The following is a 22,338-nucleotide window of genomic DNA, read 5'->3' as shown; positions in this document are numbered from 1 at the left end:
TTTCTTGTTGGAGTCTCACTCAGTTGCCCAGGCTGGCATGCAGTGAAACGCTCACGGCCACCGCAGCCTCCACCTGCTGGGCTCGGGCAGTCCTTCCGCCTCAGCCTTCCAAGTATCTGGAACCACAGGCGCGGGCCACCATACCTGGCTGATTTTTTTTTATATATTGTAGAGGCGAGATCTTGCCATGTTGCCCACGCTGGTCTTGAACCCTTGGGATCGAGCAATAATACTCTTGCCTCTGCCTCCCAAAGTGCTGGAATTGCAGGCTTGAGCCACCGCGCCCAGCCTGGCCTCCTACTTCTTTACAGAGGCCAGTGACATACAATCAACTACACGTGACTTCTTCCTTCTTTCATTCAAAGAAATACTTTTTGAGGATAATTCGATAGTCAAGATTTACTAAGCCGGGCTCGGTGGCTCAGCCTGTAATCCCGCGCCTTGGGAGGCTGAGATGAGTGGAATGCCTGCCTGAGCCCGTGGGTTCGAGACCCACCTGGGCAACGTGGTGAGACCTCATCACTACAATAAATCAAAAAATTAGCGGGGCGTGGTAGCGCGCGTGTAGTTCCAGCTACTCGGAAGGCTGAGGCGGCAGGATCGCCGGAGCCCAGCAGGTCAAGGCTGCGGTGGCCGGGAGCGGCCACTGCACTCCAGTCGGCGACAGAGTGAGACAACAACTCAAAAAAAAAAAAAAAAAGTTTTACGTATTATTTTCTTTCAAAGAGCTTGAGAATGGAGATTAGGGAGAAACTCAAATAACTATATGCAAGGATGAATGAAATTTCAACAGACAGGTATTGAGAGTCGACACTACTGGGCGTTGTTCAAGGGACTGAGACATCCCCCGGTGAACAAGGTTTCTAACTTGAGAATCTTAGTCTGATAGAGTAAATAAATATTTTGAACAGTAACATTTTGAACAGTTTGCCTAGGTGCTGACTCCCGAGTGTCCTGGGAGATCCAGTGATCTATAAGAAGCAATGTGAAATCTGTGTTCTTAGCCTAGGGTACGACACACATACCGAGGCGCAAAGATGATAATATTCCAGGAACTGAATGTTGCTGGGACAGAATGTTGCTGGGCCTTGTAAACGGTGTTAAAGGTTTTCTTATAATCACAAGGGGAAGCCTTGCCAATCTAGATGGGTGGTGATACTAAGCTGTAATTTTTAAAGAGAGAATTCTAGCCGGGCTCGGTGGCTCAACCTCGGTGGTAATCCCAGCACTTTGGGAGGCCGAGGCGAGAGGATTGCCTGAGCCCGCGGGTTCGAGACCCACTGGGGCAACTTGGCGAGAGCTTGTCTCTACAATAAATCAAAAATTAGTTGGGCGTGGTAGTGTGTGCCTGTAGTTGTGGCTACTTAGAAAGCTGAGGTGGAAGGATCACCGGAGCCCAACAGGTAGAGGCTGCGATGGTCAGGAGCGTGCCCCTGCCCCCCAGCCGTTCTCCATACTGAGGCTAGAATTCTCTCTATTTTTATTTTTTTATTTTTGAGTTGAGTGAGACTTCAACTCAAAAATAAAAAAATAGAGAGAGAATTCTAGCCTCAGTATGGAGAACGGATTAAATGGGACAAGCTGCAAGGAGTAGGGACCAATCAGAAGGCTGTTAATAATGTAGATAAAACCGTGGTGGCAGATATGATTAGACAGTTGAATAAACTCTAGCAATAGGACCAACATTGGCTATATGGCTCTAAAACATGTTGTAGATGCTAGAAAGATATTGCTGGATATATTCGTGACAAGGGAGAAGGAACAGTCAAGGATGACTCCTGGATTTCTGACTTGAGCTGGTAGATTGTTGGTACCATTTACCAAAATTGGGAATACAATTTGAGGAGCTGGTTGGGGAAAGAGTATGGAGGAGAGGGATAGTCCTAAGGGAAAAACTAAGTGGAGATGATGTCAGAGGCACTTGGATATATGAACCTCTGTATATAGCTCAGGGAAGAGAGTTAACCGTAGAGGTAGAGATAGAGAAGTTTACAGCATAAAATGAATATTGAAGCCATGGGAGTAGATGAGATTGTTTAGAGAGAATCTGCTTGCAGGGATGATAGATTAGTAGCTTCTAGACTGACTTGGTCTACTGGTGTTTTTAAATATTATCATCATCATTATTATTATTCACACTATTTGGGGGATAAAGAAATCATACATAAAAATAGGCTTGTTAGAAGTTCCAATATATAAGGTTGCTTTCTTGCATAACAATTGGATTGAACTAAATGGAAAACACCTCTCCATGTTGGATTTAAGTTACCTAGTTCACCACAGCCCCCATCACTTTCAAATGTGTTAGATTCAGCTCACATCATTCATTTTGGTTACTTACTTAGTTCCTAAGGCATTTGAGTATGGGACTTCTGGTCTGTAGAGTCAGAATGGGGGGGGGGTGGAATTTTATACTTGAGAAGTATCAATGTTTGTGGATTGAGTAGAAAAGGAAGAACCTGAAAGGACTGCATATAGCAGCTGGAGAAAGTTGGAAAAGCAAAAGAATATGACATCAAAAAGGCCTCGAGAGGAGAGTGTTTCAAAAGGGAAGGTGTGGTTAGCAGTGCCAAATGCTGCCAAGTGGTTAAACTAAATCAAGATTGGGAATAGTCTGGTATATTTAGCATGACAGTCTATGGCAAAGTACATTAGCAAGAACAAATTTAGTGGCATTCTGAAGGGTAGAGAGGGGAGGTGAGAAGTCTATGTTCAAGTAGGTTAAGGAATAATTAGGAGATGATATTGGGATGGCAATTAGAGAACTGTCATTTAAAATGAAGGAGAAGGAGGCTGGGCACAGTGGCTCATGCCTATAATCCTAGCACTTTGGGAGGCCAGGGTGAGAGGACTGCCTGAGCCCATGGGTTTGAGACCAGCCTGGGCAACTTGGTGAGACCTCGTCTCTACAATAAATCACAAAATTAGCTGGGTGTGGTGGTGCATGCCTGTAGTTCTAGCTACTTGGAAGACTGAGGTGGAAAGATTGACTGAACCCAGCAGGTGGAGACTGCTGTGGCCACTACTTCCAGCCTGGGCAACAGAGTGAGACTTTGATTCAAATAAACAAATAAACAAGAAGGAGAAGGGGAAGGATTACCTGTAGAAGGGTGATGGGTAAGCCAGTTTTAGTCTTCTTGTGTTTTTGGATGGGAGAAACTTAGGCAATTTAAATTCTGATAGAGAAGGATCCAGTAGAGGAAGATGAAAAAAATGCAAGAGGAAAAGGGGCTAACTGTCCAAGAGATTAATGGATCAGATGGCCTTAGGAGTGTAAACTGCTTTCAAGAAGCTGAAGAACTGCTGAGCATGGTGTCTTACACCTATAATCCCAGTACTTTGGGAGGTGGAGGCAAGAGAATTACCTGAGCCCAGGGATTGGAGACCAGCCTGGGCAAGTTGGTGAGACCTCGTCTCTACAATAAATAAAAAAGATTATCCAGGCATGGTGGTTCATGCCATAGTTCCAGCTACTTGGGGGGCTGAGGTGGAAGAATTGCCTGATCCTGGCATGTCTAGGTTGCGGTAGCCATGAGTGTGCCACTGCACTCCAGCCTGGGTGGCAAAGTCTGAACTTTGAATAAAAAAAAAGAAAAAAAGAAATTGAGGAAATTCCTGGCAAACTAAAGATCTCTATTGTTCTTCATGAACTAGGTAGCCAGGTCATCTACTAAAAGTCAGGCTTAGGAGAGGTTGGGTTGAGTGTATGCTAGGTATGGAGGAGAAGGTTGAGATTGGAAGATGTAGTAGTTATCAAAGGCTGTGTAACAAATTATCCCCAAATATAGTGACTAAAAACAATAGTATTTCAGTTTTTGTGGCTCAGAAATCTGGATGTCACTTAGCTGAATTTTCAGGTCTCTCACAATGCTTCCATGGTGGTGTCACGTAGGGATACTGTCATCTCAAAGTTCTATTGGGGGAGAATCTGCTTCCAAAGTCACTTTAGTTCTTAGCAGAATTTAGTTCCTGTTAGTCCCTTAGACTGAAGATTTCAGTTCTTCACAAGGTCTTCCTCCCTGGGGGTCTCCATAGGGCATAGCAGCTAGATTCCTCAGAGAGAGGAAATGAAAGAACAAGAGTGAGTAAACAAGACAGAAGTCAAGGTCTTTTTTGTATCCTAATCATAGGAGTGACATTCAAGGCCAGGGGTGATGACTCATGCCTGAAATCCCAGCACTACAGAAGACCGAGGTGAGAGAGAACTGCCTGAGCACGCAGGAGCTTGGGATCAGCCTGAGCAACATAGTGAGACCTCATCTCCACAAAAATATTTAAAAATTAGCTGGGAGTGGTGATGCCTGCTTGTAGTCCCAGCTATTCAGGAGGCTGAGGTGGGAGGATTGCTTGAGCCCAGGAGGTCAAGGCTGTGGTGAGCCATGATCCTGCCACTGCACTCCAGCCTGGGCAATAGAGTGAGACCCCAACTCAAAAAACAAATAACAAACAAACAACAACAAAGAAGCGACATTCCATCACTTTTACACTATTTTATATTTTGGAAGCAAGTCACTAAGTCCAGCCCACACTCAAAGGAAAGTAATGACACAATGGCACAGATGGTGGAAGGCATCATTATTGGGAGCAGTTGTGGAAGTTGCCTACCACAGAATGGAATGGAAAAGATTTGAAATGGACCTTAGGCATAGTAATATCACAGTAGCATCGGCAGTTTGCAGTAGAAACTGGTGAGCAAGAATTTATGTAATAGTAGTCTGCCAGACGTTATGACTTCCTCCAGTAGCATTCAGTAGTCAGGTACATGCAAAGATGGATGACAGAATGAAATGAGCATTGAAATGCAGTTCTCTGTGGTGCAGATGTTGTGGTAGTTAATAACAAGCAGGTTTATAGATTTTTCTCTGGAATTGCAATAGATTTTTTCAAACTTAACGTGACTTGACAAATAGTTCTGGTTACCTTAGTGGTATCCCTTTTTTTTTCTTTTTTTTTTGAGTTGGAGTCTCACTCTGTCACCCAGGCTGGAGTGCAGTGGCATGCTCCCGGTCACTGCAGCCTTGACCTGCCGGGCTCCGGAGATCCTTCTGCCCCAGCCTTTCAAGTAGCTGGAACTACAGGTGCGTGCTAACACGCCCAGCTAATTTTTAAATTTATTGTAGAGAAGAGGTCTCACCATGTTGCCCTGGCTGGCCTCGAACCCGCAGACTCAGGCAATTCTCTCGCCTCGGCCTCCTAAAGTGTTGGGATAATAGGCTTGAGCCACCGTGTCTGGCCAGTGGTATTCCTTTATATGTTTCATGGAAACATTAAGAAGGAAATAACATGGTGTTTCAGAACATTGGTCTGATAGTCTGAGCTGAAATCTCGGTTCAACTAAATAGCTGGGTGACTTCGGGAAGTTGTCTAACTTTATTAAACTTCCTTGTTTTCACCTTTAAAATAGTGTTGTTGTGGAAAGCAAATGAAATAACATTGGGGAAGCACTTAGATTAATACCTGGTAGGAATTAGCTTTCAGTAAATGGTCATTATTGTTATGCTTTGGTATAAGATTTACATTCTACCCTCTAGGCTTTTTAAAAAGCTATCTATAGAGAAAACATGAGCTGATCTTTGTGTTTGTCCAGAGGAACTGAAAATTCAGAGTGTCCCCGATGAGTCTACAGATGTAGCAAGATGAAAAAAGATCATGACAAGTACACATTTTTTGTAGAGGCACACACTGTTTTACACATGCCACAAATAAGAAACTGACAGAATCATTATGACTAGTTTCTTCTTTTCTTCTTCAGGTCACCTGCTGGACTTAGGAAAGTAGTATGTACTTAAAAACAGTTACTTAGTTGTGTCCCAGCTGGAAGATGTTAGTCTTTACTTATATAGTAGTCAAACCCTAATACTGGCTTGGAAATTCCCCCAAACGGGATATGTCATCATTCCTGTGGAGCTGAGGAAGAAGGTAGCATAAGGCCGGATAGCAAAAATCACAGAAGATAGCGTGCTAAGCAGGGGCTGATACCCCAGGCCCAAAAGTTTTCTTTTCACCAGTGCCTTCAGTGCCTGCTAAACCTTTTGTCCGAGTTTGGCTCTCATCCCATCTTGGTCTAACAATATGAAATGCAGTAACAATCAGGTGTGGACATTACTGCTTTTGTCCTAGAAGTTGAAGTCTTCTGGGATGTTATTGTCAAAGGGTCCATTAAGATTCAAGTGCTGCTTTTATTTTTAAATTTTTATTGTAAACATGGAACTCATTGGACCCTGCTCCTTGGTCTCTCTGTGGATTGTCCTCTTTTCCTCTACCTCTTAGTGTTGGAGTGCCCCAGTCCATTACTTTTAATGTCATTTGAATATATTTGAGATCAAATCTGTTATGTTAATATTTGTCTTACTGTTCTGTGTTACTTTTCTCTCCTTTCTTACCTTATTTTGAATTATTTCTTTTTGTTTTGTTAGTTTATTTATTTAGGGGGGGTTGGAGCCTCACTCTGTCACGTAGACTGGAGTCCAGTGGCATGATCTCAGCTCAATGCAGCCTCAAACTCTTAGGTTCAAGGGATTCTCCTGCCTGAACCTCCCAAGTAGCTGGGAATACAGGGATGTGCTACTATGCCCAGCTAATTTTTCTATTTTTTTTGTAGAGATGAGGTCTCACTATGTTGCCCAGGCTGGTCTTGAACACCTGGGCTCAAGCAATTCTCTCACCTTAGCTCCCAAAGTGCTGGAATTACAGGCATGAGCCACCACGCCTGGCCTGGATAGATGATTTCTTAAGATTCCAATTTCTTTTCTACTACCTTGCTAGTTATATGTAGTTTTATTGGTTATATGGAGATGACATCATGAATCCTAGATTGAAAATATCTAAGTTAATTGTAAGTTTTACCAATTGCCCAGACAACAGAAAGTCTTTGGCACACTTTAATTCCCTTCATTCTTCTACCATCTAGGTCTTTTGCTTGTTAAATCCATATATTTTGAATATCACAAGACATTGTTTTAGTTGTTTCATGTAGTTAACATCCTTTACAATTGGCACATAAGGGTAAACTCTTTGTGTTACTCTACAGCCAGACTTTATCTCTGAACTTCAAGCTGTTTTCACTTTCCTTCCTGGCAAAAGAGTGAAAACTTGACTCAAAAAGGGAAAAAAAAGAAAAGAAAGTCTAATATACAGTATTTGGAATCTCAGTGGGAGATAGAGAATGGAGTAGAAGGAATGTAAAAAATATTGTGCCACTTCCTTTAGGCCACCATGGTTTCTGATTAGAAATCTGCAATCATTTGAATTGCTTTTTCTGGCTACTTTCAAGAATTATTTTGTCTCCACTTTTTGTAAGTTTAATTATAATGTTTCTTGGTGTTGATTTATTTTAGTTTATTCTCTTTGGGGTTGCTCAGCACCTTGAATCTGTAGGTTTATATCTTTTACCAAATTTGGGAAGTTTTCAGCCATTTCTTCAAGTACTTTTTCAACCTCACTTCTTTTCCTCTTCTTCAGGGTCTCTGAGGATCCAGATGCTAAATCCTTAGTTACAGTCCCACAGAATACTGGAAGGTACAGAAGAAAGAGTCAATAAACTGGAAAGTAGAAGAATCAAAATAACCAAATTTGAAGAACAGAGAGAAAAGCACATTATTGTTTTCTCTGAGGGTTAGGCAAACAGACTCCTGGCCAAGAAATAACATTATAGCAGTGAAGACAGAAACATTGGGGATGATGTTGTATGAGCAGTATGTCTATAACCTGTCTTTTCCTGAAATAGAAATGACTCATAATGTTACTTATAAGATTACATTAGTCATATAAAAAGAGACTAGATAACTACTTCATATATTTTGAACCTTTACTGGAAAATGACAAGTACAGCAGAATAGGATGTGGAAGTTGTTGAAATTCAGCATCCTTTGTCACAGCACTAAGCACTTCAGGTTAAGATCTGTTTTTGACCAAATCATTGTTGTTGTTGTGATTGATTTGTCTTGAAAGATTCATGTTTAGGACTTCAGAAAGCTTCAGGTTCACAGCACTGAAGTGACCTGTTCATATGTCTCTCTCCTCTACATTGGAAGTTTCTTGAGGAATGAGACTGTCTCCTCTGTGGTATCTCAGAAGTCAACAGGGCCACTTTCATTTTTGGAGGTTCCTGTTATATTAAAAAAAATCAAGAAATCCCAAAACAAGTTTCCAAAAATTATGGCCTATATTAAATATTTACATTTAAAAATTCCACTTTTTCACAAATTAAAAAATAATACAATTATGATTTTCAAAAACTAAGTTTTAGGATTCTAAAAAATGTATTTAGCCCTGTGGAGACAAAAGTTTAAAGTTGAATAATTCCAATCTTTCTTTATCCTGCTTTCTGTGAACAAAGAAAAATTACCATCTTTAAATCCTGTCGCTGTAGCTCTGTATTTGAGGTCTTTCAGGTATACAAGTATGAAGTCTTGAGTCACATGTGAATGCTGTCTCCCTCAGCCTAGATTCTTGCCTTGACCCTGGTCTTATTCATCTCTGTACCATGAGCCTAATACAGTGGTTGCTTCAAAGCAAACATTGAACAAATGTTCGTTGACATTTGTTTATTAAACTAAACTCTTTTTTTTTTTTTTTTTTTTTGTCGGAGTCTCACTCTGTCACTCAGGCTGGAGTGCAGTGGCACACTCACAGTCACCACAGCCTCGACCTGCTGGACTCAGGCGATCCTTCTGCCTCAGCCTTCCAATTAACTGGAACTACAGGTGTCCACCACCAAGCCCGGCTAATTTTTTGATTTATTACAGAGACGAGGTCTGGTCATGTTGCTCAGGTTGGTCTCAAATCCTGAGCTCAGGCAATCCTCTTGCCTCTGCCTCCCAAAGTGCTGGGATTACAAACATGAGCCACTGCACCCAGCTAAACTAAACTCTTTTTAAAAATGATTCATTTGACTTCTGTAAGTTGAGATACCTGAAAATGGGTTTGCTATTCAGTTGCTATGGTATAACTCTTAGACTTTGCAGTGCTGTTGTTAAACTTCCAGTGCATGATTTTCTTCCATGCTTTCCCAATATGATTCACATTTATTATATGAAAAATTCTAAACCTTATACAAGGGATGTATGTGAGGGTGGAGGGGGAAGGAAGGAAGGAAGGAAGTAAACAAAAAAATCTATCCTTCAACTGCTAACCGCGTAAACTCATTTTGTTAGGGATAAACCTAAATGCTGACTTATTGAGAGACCTCTTGAGGCCTCTCACGTGTATGCTAAAATAGACGAAAGCCCTAGAGAGTTCTAGGAACATCCTAGTCCAACATTTTTCACTTCTACCTTCTTTTGAGGAAAGTAGCACTGCCTTCTTGTGGTTTAATATAGAACCACAACGATCCATTCTCTACTCAGAGGTATGCCCGCCTCGCCGCCAAACCAGTGTTGTTCTGGAGCCTGGCGTGTTGCTGCACTCTAGTGGTGCATCGGCCACTGCAGGACCCACTGCTTTTCTCCCAACGCAAGGGGGCAGCAACATTTCCAGGCGAGAGGTTGATAAATGCCAAAATTGGTTAAGCTATTGAAGCCAGCCAAGTCCATCGTCCTCCTCTCAAGGCACCCGAGATCATTGACTGGGCAGGAAGAATCATCAAGCTGAGATTGTGGTCCTTCAACTGAGATGTAGGATCGAACCTCTTGTCCTCTTCAGGTGCCATTGTCTGCTTTTGGGGATGGAAAACGGAGGCGATGTGAACAGAGGACAGAGTGGATCTCCAAGCGGGGACCCAAATCCAAACTTTTTCCTTCTTGCAAATGAACCCAGGTGACCACTGGGAGTGGTGGTAATGGTGGTGGTGGTTTCTCTAGTGGGCAGAAGGTGCCATGTCCATTGCAGTTTGGTTCATCCCTCAAATCTGTTTTTGTTTGTTTTTGCTTCCCCACCAAGGCTTCCTTCTTTGTTACTGTTTTCTTTCTTCCACTTTTTCTTCCTAGATTCACTTGCTTTGATAGCTCCAAGCTTGTGTACTATCACTGCCTTTTCCAAGCCTATTGCCAAGACTAATACAGCCTTTGGGGGTGCAGCGTAAATGTAGATGGTATTGAAAAGGAGACCTGGTTCTCTGCTATTCTCTTCCTCATTGGCTCTTACCTCTCATAGTAACACTTGAGTCCATTGTCATGGATGAGGATAGATTCAGTAATTAAATGCCCTGTTAGGCATAGACCAACAAACCAATGGAACACAACACTGAGCCTAAAAAACAACTCTATACTAGTTGGAAACAGCAGAGCCATATAGAATATAAAAACCACAATTTGTAAGACATAGTCTGATTCTAAATAAGAGAAAAAAGGTCTTAGGGTCTCTCTGCATATAACCAGTTGCCAGTCTTCTATGCCACTCCCAGTCCCCCTAATCCCCCTGGGTTCTGGCACTCTATTACTGGGCCACTTCCCTGTATGCAGATGTTCTGGTCACACCACCTGGCCTGAGAACCTTGCCCACTGTGGTAGGTAGTAGTGGGTTCAGGAATACTACTCCCAAATATGGCACCTTGGCATTTGAGAAAACAGCAGAAATAGGAAAGTCTCTCTGCCCTTCTCTCACCCTTCTCCACTGAGAAAGGCCTCAGAGAATTCTCTGACCTTCTCCTGAAGCAGGTGCCCTTCAAACTATGCTGAAGGAAGGAAGTTGAAATTATAGAAATGCCAAGGAAAATCTGAACAAACAGGCTTTACTAAACTCCCCCAGTTTATTGTCATTCAGTTGTACCCCTTTGTCCTTGAGTCATATTTCTGCACAACTGACCATAAAAATACACAGTTTAATCTATTTATTTGGATCTTCATTTCTGAAGGTTCTTGTGTCACATAAAAGTTACATTAAATAAATTTTCTGGGTGCAGTGGCTCATGCCTGTAATCCCAGCACTTTAAGAGACCTAGGTGGGAGGATTGCTTGAGAACAGGAATTCCAAGAACAGCTTAGACAACAAAGCGAGACTCTGTCTCTACCAAAAACAAAAACCAAAAACACCTGAAAAATTAGCTGGATATGGTGGCACGTGCCTGTAGTTCCAGTTACTTGGGAGGTTGAGGTGGAAGGAATACCTGAGCCCAGAAGTTTGAGGCTGTGGTGACCAGTTACTTGGGAGGCTGAGGTGGAAGGAACACCTGAGTCCAGAAGTTTGATGCTGTGGGTGACAGAGTGAAGTCCTGTCTCAAAAAATAATAAATAAATACATTTGTATGCTTTTCTCTTGGTAATCTGTCTTTTGTTACAAGAGTCTCAGCCATGAACCTAGTGATGGATGAGGAAAGATTGAACTTTTCTCCTTCACAGTAGCCTTTAAGATGACCCCATTGTCCCTAGCCTCTAGTAGTCATGTCTCCTTCTCTTGAGTGTGGGCTACACCTAGTCATTTGGTTCTAAATACAGAAGAGCAGAGAAGGCTTTCTTGGGTTTCTGCCCTCTTGCTGAGCAAGGTGTTGGGATTCCTCTTGTCAAGGACTGCAGCCGAGGGGCTTGATGCTCCAGGATGGTTGTTTTATGTGAGGTGCCCTTAGACGGAATGAATGTTTTTGTATGTGGTGGTGGGAGAGGGGAGGAGGCCAACCATCACCTCGATCAGCTCAACATCAACTCTTCTTTTGACTTTAGGGGAACTTCCGTGTACTGAGTTGTCTAAAGCTTTCTGTGAGCTGGGCAATACTTTTGACTTTATTTCTCTTCCACTACCTTCTGTTCCCTTATCTTCTTGACTCCTCATTTTTAAGAGTTCCCTTGTCCTCCCTGCCCCTTGGCTCTTGCTTTTGAAGCCCTGTCTTGAAGTATAAAACTGGGTGGATTTTTAAAAAAGCTTTATTGAGATATAGTTGACATATAATAGCATGCACACATTTAACGTATATAATTGAGAGCTTATAGAGTATACCATTTGTGAAATTATCACCAGTCAAGTTTTCTTGTGTTTTTGGTACTCCCTCCACATTGTTCCTCTCTGCCTCTCCCTGACCCCAAGCAAACTGCTTTCTGTCCATATAGCTTAGTTGGAACTTTCTAGGCTTCTGTAAAAGTGGTGTGTTTCAAAAGTCATAGGTTGGAACATGAGGAAATCTCTTTATTTTACAAAATTTCTCATCTCTTTTTTTTTTCTGCTGGAATCTATTAGTGGGAAAATATGGAGTGTTCTGGGGGAGTTAATGAAATTGATATGGAATTGTGTCAGCTATTAAGGTGGTTTTTCACTTTTCTCTACTCTCTTATGTGATGCCAGAGCCAGAACTCTGCAAACAACATTTCTTTGCTGATTTTCTTCACATTAGGGTCTCCCTTAGTGAACATTAGAGGGAAACTTCTAGGCAAAAGAGAGAGCAATGACTTACTCCTGGCTGGCTGCTTCCTGTGGGTTTCCCGCTGGCATGTCCTGAAGCAGCATTTTTGCCTTTGGAGGGTTAGCTCATCTTTTCATAGCAGCAGCTGAATCTAGTTTGCTGTTTTTTCCTAACATGTATAGACCCAGCTTCATGTTGTCACCCAAGAAAGAGCAACATTAGCCAGTGGGTGACCTCTCCTCAAAGCTATGGGTCCCAGCCCCATAGTCCCTCTGAACTCAGAAGACCCAGTACAGCCTAGCACTGTCCCTACCTCCCTCACAATGGACAGCTCAGCAGCCACTCTTCTTTAAACTTCACAGTTTCACACACCTAGCCACTTCTTTGTTTCCCCAACTGCTTCCTGCAGTTATCTCTGTGATACTCTAGACTTCTCTTTTTACCCTTTTAGTTATCTATATGATAACTTGCTGCCTAGTTTCCAATTCTATATTTTAAATTCTATGTCACCCGTTAACTGGTATAATTTCTCTTATCTGACTAGATTCTGACTATTCTAGGAATAAACACATATGCTTATACTTCTTGTTTTCCTTTTTTTTTTTTTTGAGTCAGAGTCTCACTCTGTTACCTATGCTGGAGTGCTGTGGCATACTCACAGTCACTGCAGTCTTGACCTGTTGGACACAGGCATTCTTTCTGCTTCAGCCTTCCAAGTAGCTGGAACTACAGGTGTGTGCCACTATGCCCAGCTATTTTTTTGTTTTATTGTAGATTTGATGTCTCGCCATTTTGCCCAGGCTGGTTTCGAACCCGTGGGCTCAGGCAATTCTCTTGCCTCTGTCTCCCAAAGTGCTGGGCTTACAATCAAGAGCCACTGTGCCCAGCTTTTTTTCTTTTCTTTTCTGAATAGGGGTCTCATTATTTTCCAGGCTGGAGTGCAGTGGCATGTTCATGGCTCAGTGCAGCCTTGACATCCTGGGCTCAGGCAATCCTCCTGCTTCAGCCGCCACAGTAGCTGGGACTACAGGCATACATCATCATACCATGCTAATTTTTTTTTTTTTAGAAATAAGTCTTGCTATGTTCCCCAGGCTAGTCTCGAACTCCTGACCTCAAGTGATCCTCCTGCCTTGGCATCCCAAAGTATTGAGATTACAGGCGTGAGCCATTGCTCTGGCCCTTATACTTATTTATTTAAATTTTATTGTCTGAGGTTATTTGATATTTTCTTTTCTTTTTAAAGAAAATACACAGGAATTTTTAATTTTTTTGCTTTCCCAAAGTGACTTCTTAGATGCATTTCAGACATGCCTCATCCATCTGAAGGAATGAGAATAGTGTGTAGACAGTCACACTTTGAATGCATTATCCAAGAGAAAGCATAGGAGTTCAATGGAAAAGCTAAGGGAAACTCCGAAATTGGCAGAGCAGAAGGCAAATGGGTAGCCTACATGGCCTGGACTGGGAGGGAACCAGGAGCCAATCTCCAAAATGGGAGAGGGTGAGTGAGTTTCTTTCCGCCGTCCACTTTCTCTCTGGGGAATTGTACAATTCAGACCACAAAAGCACACCTTGACCTTCCCAAGTCCCAACTCTGACTTAGGGAGTTGCCAGCAAACTTTGAAAAGAAATTGCTCCCGGGAGGTAACATGTCCCGGGTCCCACGCCCTCCCTGAGCCTTAAGCAGCTACAGTAAAACGTCATTCTCGATCTCAGCTCTTAACAAACTGCGTGCGGTCCTGCGATGAGTGGAACCAATCCTGGCTCTTAGGGAAACTTGAGTTCCTGCCATCAGGACTTAAAAAGCGAGCCTGGGGTGGGCTCCAGCTGTCGACGCAGGAGTTGGGGAACCCACCCCCTCGCCGCCTCCCCACCCCCTCGCCGCCCCACTCCCATGTCCTGAGCAGAATGAGAGTTGCCACGGAGGTCAGGTCTTGAGCTGGGCTGGTGCTCCTGCAGCCCAGGGTGGGTTACAAGCTAGGCAAGAACTACCGACTTTGAACTGCGAAAACAGGCTGTGAAAGCTGAGCCCGGGAGGAAGCCCTATCGGGTCTGGGGCGTAGGAGGGATGTGAGCCTCCTGCTCATTGGCCAACGCTATGATGGGGGGGGCGGTGACCCAAACCCCCCAATTTGTGGCTGGACCTCAGTGTAAGGGTGGCTACTCTTGTCCCAAGCATTTTACTGGTGACTTGAGAACCGCTCGACCGCCACCCTCTTCACAGCCTAATGCGTGCACGCGCCATCAGAGGGACCCAGTGAGGGTTTTCAGGGTCCAGCTTCACCCCACCCACTGAGACAGAGTGTGGGATCTAGGCTCCCTAGGGTTCCACAGTGAAGCGCACTTCTCCTGGGGCTAAAGGTCATGTATAAACATCCAGCCTCTATCACCTCAGCAGGCTTCATTCAAAAGCACCTCCTGCTGGCCTTGAAGCCACACAAACCAAGGCAGCCACTCCCAGCAGGAGAGCACAGCACTTGGGAACTGAAGAGCATCTAATTATCACTGCTACGCCCATGGCTCACACCAGAGTTTAAGAGCCTGCTCACCTACCTGATATACACTGCCTCTATAACTACCATTTGAAAAAAAGCCACCAGAAGCCTGAGAATTAGCCTTCCTAAAACTGCCAAAACAGATTCAGCATACACTGACGCAGGTCACAAGGATAAAATTGCTTAGCCCGCCACCACTACCACTGAAATCTGAGGAAGGATGCATCAGGCATTCCAGTCCCCCAGACAATTTCACCACAGCCTCTACCAACAACTACCTCTAACACACCAAGGAATCTACAGATACCACTAAGGCTGTTTATAGTCAAGTCAATCATACAGAGTCACTGTACACATCCAGAAGTAGAGTCAAATGGCCCTACCTAGCCAACATTATAAGGAAAAAAATCCCCTTTCTCTTCCAGTCCCAGGTGCTTTAGGAGCCACTTGTTACAGTGCAGACTTGGCCAAGGCCAAGAACCATACCACACACAACCAGTCCCCAAAATGGCACAGAAGTGGCATCAAGAAACCCCAATCACAAAGATACAAGTCTTTTAAGGGGGGTGGACCTCAAGTTCTTGAGGAACATGCACTTTGCCAAGAAGCACAAGAAGGACCTGAAGAAGATGCAGGCCAACAACGCCAAGGCCATGAGTGCACATGCTGAGGCTATCAGGCCCTCATAAAGCCCAAGAAGATTAAGCCCAAAATCCCAAAGGGTCCTAGCTGCAAGCTTAATTGACTTGCTTACATTGCCTACCCCAAGCTTGGGAAGCATGATAGTGCTCGCGTTGCCAAGGACCACAGGCTCTGCCACTCAAAGGCCAAGGATCAAACTAAGGCCCAGGCCGCATCTTCAGCTGCAGCTCCAGCTTCAGTTCCAGCTCCTGCTCAGGCTCTCAAAGGTGCTCAGGCACCCATAGAGGCTCCAGAGTAGAGGCTTCTGTCTGCCAACGTGAGGACAGAAGGACTGGCGTGACTCCTAGGCTGCTGTCTGCGTGGGGCTGGTGTCCTCCTGTGCTATTTGTACAAATAAACCTGAGGCAGGAAAAAAGAAAGAAAAAAAGAAAGAAAGAAAGAAAGAAAGAAAGAAAAGTTTCTCCCCCTCTAACAAAAGCAAATTCAAAAATAAGTGACTTTTGCTCCAATAACACAGAAATCAAGCAAAAGATACAGACAACAGCCACTGGGAACAAGTATAGTACACACCCTGCTCAACTGGGTTGTTTTACTTACTATGCCATGGTTATCCTTTCAGACAATATGTTCTGCTTGACTACTAAGAGCTGCAGGGTTTTTTATTGTGCACATGTACCATAACCTATTTTTCCAGCTACTTATTGAAGAAGAATTAACCTGTTCAAAATTTATCCTATGACAATTCCATACTTATGGGATGAAGAAGATGCAGGCCAACAACAAGGATAGATTTTTAGATGTGGGAGGATTGGATCAAATAGAATGTCCATTAATATTTTAATCCAGATTGTTATAGTACCTTACAAAAACCACAGTTGGAACTTTCATTTTTTCCCCATTTTCTCACTAACATTGGCACAATGAAAACATTACATCCTTTTTAATATGCTGTATGAAAATTGTATCTTAATGATTTCACTTGCATTTCATTGATTTAGTGAGGCTGGTATTTGGTATTAGGAAAGGAGGAAAGCAGCCCTACCCAGTCAACATCATAAGAAAAAAGTCCTTCCCCCATAATGAAAGCAAATTCAAAACTAAGAAGTGACAGTTGCTCCAATAGCACAGAAATCAACTGAAAGATACAGACAACAGCCACCGGAAACCGGTACAGTACACACCATGCTCAGCTGGGTAATTTTACTTACTATGCCATGATTATCTGGTGGCCTGACATTCAGGCTAAGCCTTGATGTTCTCCTGTTGAACACAATCAGTTTCACTGAACATCAACATCAGGCAAAGCCACTCAGTGACCATGATGGATCAAGACAAAACCAAGACAACTCTATTATCATACCTGAATCCAGAAAAACATAAACATTATTCAAATAAAAAAAAAGGGCCAAAACATCCCTCTATCCTGGTTGATTCAAGTGACTATCACTCCTCTAAACATTACAGCTTAAGTTTTTCTCTAGTTTTGCCTCTTTCTAGGTAATATGTATTAAGATACCCAATCACAGAATCACCCATTTTCTGAAAGCATCTAACTTAGAGCAAAGGCCTCTTGAAAATTGCTCAAAATCACCTGACACAAAACCAAATTCTTCAAGATATTTTTTCTAATACCCTCTTACTCAGATGTCCCACAGTTCCTCATGTGTCCTTTTCCCCTTGTAAAGTAAGTAGTAAACCCAATCTGATTGACAGCAAGTATATTTCGGTGGTCTTTGGATGGAGGACACTTTGAATGAGATCTTTGTATATATTGAAATTAAACATTTGTTCATAATTTTAAGATATTTCTACCACTTTCCCCCATTTTACTTGGTTTATGAGTGTTTGTTGTGTGTGGAAAAAATATTTAAAGTTTTACATACAGCATTCACATATATCTATTCTTTCCCTTTCAGTTTCTGCTTTTACATCCAGCTTTGCTTGTGGGAGAATGGGTCCAATAAATTTGGGTACAAACCAAATTCTGATAAACTGATGTCTTAGTTTGCTTAGTGTTGCTATAACATGGTATCTGAGGCTGGGTAGTTTATAAGGAAAGGGGTTTATTTGGCTTACGACGCCGATGGCCTGAAAGTCCAAGAGTATGTCACCAGCATCTCCTGGTGAGGGCTTTGTCCTGCCTAACAACATGAGAGAGACACAGAGGAATCAGTCATGTGCAGAGACCAAACATAAGAGGCAACTTTGTTTACTAACAACCTGTTCTCAGGGAACTAATCCATTTCTGAGAGAACTAATCCAGTGAAGAAAGACATTTATCTATCTTAATGAGCTAATCACCTCTTAAAGGCACCACCTCCCAACATTGCCACACTGGAAATTAAGGTTCCAACATAAGTTTTGGCAAGGGCTTAAACCATAGCAAATAATATTAAAAATAAGAAAGCTAATAATTATTGAGTGTTGCTAATGTCAAACACACTGTTCTAATGCCTCACATACATTAATTTATTTAATCTGTATCAGAGAATTGTGGCTCTGAGAACTGCCTAAGATATCTTCCCAAGATTGCAATGATAGAGATGGAACAGAAGAGAGCAGAAACCTGCTTTTTCTACATTTTTATTTTTATATCCTTGCTCTGAACAACTACATTGCATTCCGTCAGGTTTGCAATTATCAATGTCCCATTAAGTCCACATTCTCAGATAGCTTTAGGAATAATTTTTAAAAATAAAAAGCAGATAGGGGATTTCTTGCTTGGTGTAATCTACTTTGTTTATATTATTAAATTTCACAAAACTGGATTAAGAAGTAATCAAAACCTTCGATTCAGACCATATTCTCATCATTGGTCCAATCATGGCACATGAATAAAAGTCAGGTCCAGTCCCACCGCGGATGCCACGCCTCACCAGGATCATGTGTCTTTGGAACATTTCCTCCCAGATGACGGCATTTGGGGCTCCACGTCCTAGCGCGGGTCCTCGGATGCGATTAACTCAGGGACTACCGATCCCACCTAACTGACTCCTTCTTTGCTAGTGACCATAGAGCATAAAAAGGGCGCAGGACCAGGGACAGCGGAGTTCCAGATCGCCCTTAAGGCTGGAGGAGCAGCAGAAGCAGCGCAGCAGCAGCAGCAGCCACGCGACGACGCAGCTCTCCCCGCGGTGTGCAGGCCGCCTGGGATTCAGCAGCCCCGAAGCCAGGACCCCCGACGCCGCCAGCCCTGAGCCCAGGGGATGTTGGGCCCTGGCCGCCCCCCTTCCACCCCGACCTATGCGACCTTTCCGGGAACAGCCGAGACTTCCACTGGGACCTGCTTGCCAACCCCTCCTGGCTGCTTCGCCTGGAAACCTACGGATCTGGTCACTTCTCAGTGCCTGGGAGCCGCTGGAGGCGAGACACGGCGTCCTCTGCCCCGGAGCCAAGGACACGCAGGCGCCCGCAGGAGAAGCAGAAGCCTCTACAGTCCACTGGGAGACCAGGCGGCCTTCCTCGCCCGGCTTGCTCCGCTCCGGGAACAGACGACTGCAGCCCGACACCTCTGATGGCGGAGACCCTATCCAGAGTCGATATCCCCGTGTCCCCGGTGGCCATCGACGCCCGAGTGTTGGTGGCGGCGGCTCCGTGGCTCCGTGGCGGGCTGGAGCCCCCGTAGCGCCTGGGAGTCCGGAGATTCTTTTGGCCCAGGCGCTTCTTGGGTGACTCTTCTGCGATACGTCGCAGGACACCAAACCTTCTGCGTTAGGTCCAGCGCCGAGGTAGACCTCGTGCCTCGAGAACGCTGTGTTGGCACTTTTGTCTTGGCTTGAACCTCTCAGTAAAACGGTCTCATGACCCGAAATTCTTTGTCGTCACGTGCGTTTCTGGCTCGGCCTTGGGGGAAGGACCTGGCGCAAAGATGCATGTTTGAGCGTGTGCCTGGGAGTCAATGATGGGTCAGGCGTTGGATCTCGAAAGGCGTGTGGACTGTAGGTGGCTTCGCTGGGCTGCGCACAGGAAGGAAGGGAGGGAGGGACGCTTTCTGTGTATCCGCGCCGCCCTGGGAGAAGCCTGTCTTCAAACCTGCCTACATTCCAGGGACCCCAGAGAGAGAGAGAGCGGGCACTCACGCGCTCAGCAGGGTAGGCCCATTAATCCCGCTTAGTCTTCTCTAGGAGGCCATCGCAGGGTCCTGGGGGCAGATGCTCTTTCTTATACGCTCGACCCCATACCCTCCTTCCCAACTAGCCTTTCCTTCTTCTACCTGCCTTTCACGCCCAGCTCCAAACACACCCACCATCCCAGACTTCCCAGGCGCCCCAGGAGGGGAGTCACGAGTCCATCCCAGCCAGCATTCCATGCGCCCTTTCCGACATTCCTTGCAACGCCCTCTGCCCAAAGCCCGCCCCCGGCCAACCTTCTCTAAAACCGCGGGCTGAAGGGCCAAAGGCATTGGAGGCCCCAGAGTGGGAAGGCAGCCATTCGCCCGCCCATCTTGCTGGAGAGTGGGCGCTTAATGCGATTCCATTCCTGCCTTGACCTGCCTCCTTCTCATCCCTGCTCCTGCCCTAAGACACTCTCAGGTGCCGCTCTTCCCTCTCAGTATTCAAGGAATTGGAATAGGAGACCGCCTCCCCAGGCTGCTGAGAGTGAATGCTGACTTCAGGAAGATGCCTAGCAGGATGTTCAGCCCTGTGTGGGAGAAGCACTTAGGGAGGAGCCCTTTCTCATTCTACCTTTTCTGAATTCCAGGACACATCAGGTCCTAGGGTTTCTGTGCTATTTTAGCCAAGAGCCACCTATGGCCGAGTCCCGTCTCCATTTTCTCCAGAGACAGAAGTGGGAAACACTAACAAGAAATTTGAACACGCACAGAATTATCTCAGAAGCAGTTTTCGCTACACGTCTCCCAGCTACATGACATTTATTTCTTCATTTTTTCATTTCATCTGACAAGGACGATCCTCTTAAGTGAAATTTCCAAGGGTTGATTTCTGGTACAAATTTCCCAGTTGTTAGTTGTGACAGCAGTCATGTTGAGTTAGTGGAAATACGTGTGTGTGTGTGTGTGAGAGAGAGAGAGAGAGAGAGAGAGAGAGAGAGAGAGAGAGAACGAGAACAACACATCCCTGGTGTCTAACACATTGCTACTAGTTAATTTCTGGTTTTCAAGACTAGGTGTATTGTCACTGGAATGAAATATTTCCCTTACTGTGTTACCACAGCAAACAAAGCATTGCTTGCCATCTATGAAATACGTATTTCTCTACTACAAGAAGATCACTTACAGTATTAATCCCTGGTGTTTTCTGAATTGATGGGACCAGTGAGAAATGAAATTGCTCTAATTTCTGGGCATTTTCTTGTCAGGAGTTTGAAGTAGCAAGGATTGCAAAATGAGTAGTATTTGGCTTTTCACCAAACAGTGCAGAAAAATTTTTTTTCTGTGGGTTGAAGTGGAGGCTTCTGGCTCATGTTGGCCTACAGCTGATGTCAATTTCTTGCCACGTGTGGCTCTTCACCATGTTTTCTCTCCACCAGAGAGCCAGGTCCATGGTCACTTGAGTCCCCCAAGCAAGCCAGACACAAGTGAAGAGCTACCTCAAAAACAGAGTGGAGTGTTTCCAATGTGACCTTCCTACTGACAGGGAATCACCTTGGGTATACTTAATGAGTTAAATGGCACCTGCTGTGGCTCTGCCCAATGCACTAAACTGCCCCACTCCTCCACCCTGGGATCATGTCTAAATGTCTTGTATTTGAATGTTGGCTGTAGAGGGGCCAAAGGCAGGGCAGATCTTTTGCCTTTCCCTGTATTTCAACCATCCTAGTGTGGAGTTGAGAAAAGTCTTCCCACTCTTGGTAGGCTAAAAAACAGTGCATGTCTTTGCCGGACCTGTTGTCATGGGACTTGACTAGAAGGCTAATGGCAAAGGATCTCCATTGGTTGGTCTTAAACAAGGGTAGTAGGATCCATGACTGGTTCTCAGTAGAGTGCAATCTTGCTGGACCTCACTTCCACAAGGGTCTCTAGCTGTTGTGGAACTGCAACCAGTCCCTGCTTGCCCCACCTTTTCAAGCACCCGGTGGTGGGCTCCAGTTAGACCTTTTTGCAGTCCTCTCAGCTGTGAGGCTTCCATATTGTTCCCATGAGCATTTCAGTAACCTGCCGTTTCTCATCTTCTATTTCATTCATTCTGTCATTGTCTTATTCTGGTTTCATTTTTTCTTCTTTGTTTCTCTTGTTATTGGCAGGCGGTTTTTTCAGTTCAAAGCACACCCTGCCTCCCCCTCTTATCCCCCCCATGCGGGTGAAGGGAAGAATCACCTTCAGACCTTGATTTTCTTATCTTTAAAGGAGCCACCACAGAAATCCAGGAGAAGTCTGTATTTGAGATGACCGCTCCATGACTTTGATCGCTGGAGAGATGGCAAGGTCTGTGCAAGCCACAGAGTGTTCTTCATTTGTGTGTGGGTGACCACTGTCCCAGCACCTGACACGTGTAAATGATATTGACCTGTGGCATCCTCAAAGGCTGACTTGAGTCAGACAACTGCAGAGTCAAGAGAGGCCTCTGATCAGGGAAATCTCTATCTGCATGCATTGATGCTCTGGTCTGTAGGATAGATCCCAGAGATGAGGATGAATTACCACTGTATCTCACGGATGTGATAAAGAATGCTGTCCAATTCTAGAAAGTTTAAAATACAAATTTTCTTGACACTGTTCTCAAGAATATTACGCTTCACTTACCATCAGATTCATGTTTGTGATGAGAGTCTTCGTGGAGCACATTACTTTCTGCCAAGAACTGTCTAGAAACGATCTTTCCTCATGGAATTGTGTACACAAAAGCTATGTGTTCCACCTCAAGCTCCCATTGGCTTCCATGACATAGGTCTTTTTTTGAAAAAGTCATAAAAAATTAGACAAGCCAAAAATTAGACAAGCCATCTCTCCTCAGGATTGTTGGCCTTTGA

Source organism: Carlito syrichta, unplaced genomic scaffold, assembly GCF_000164805.1.
Source record: "Carlito syrichta isolate Samal-C Ts95f unplaced genomic scaffold, Tarsius_syrichta-2.0.1 Scaffold315007, whole genome shotgun sequence".
Classification (NCBI taxonomy): Eukaryota; Metazoa; Chordata; class Mammalia; order Primates; family Tarsiidae; genus Carlito; species Carlito syrichta.
The sequence above is the reverse complement of the archived record's forward strand: the minus strand, read 5'-3'. Positions refer to the sequence as shown.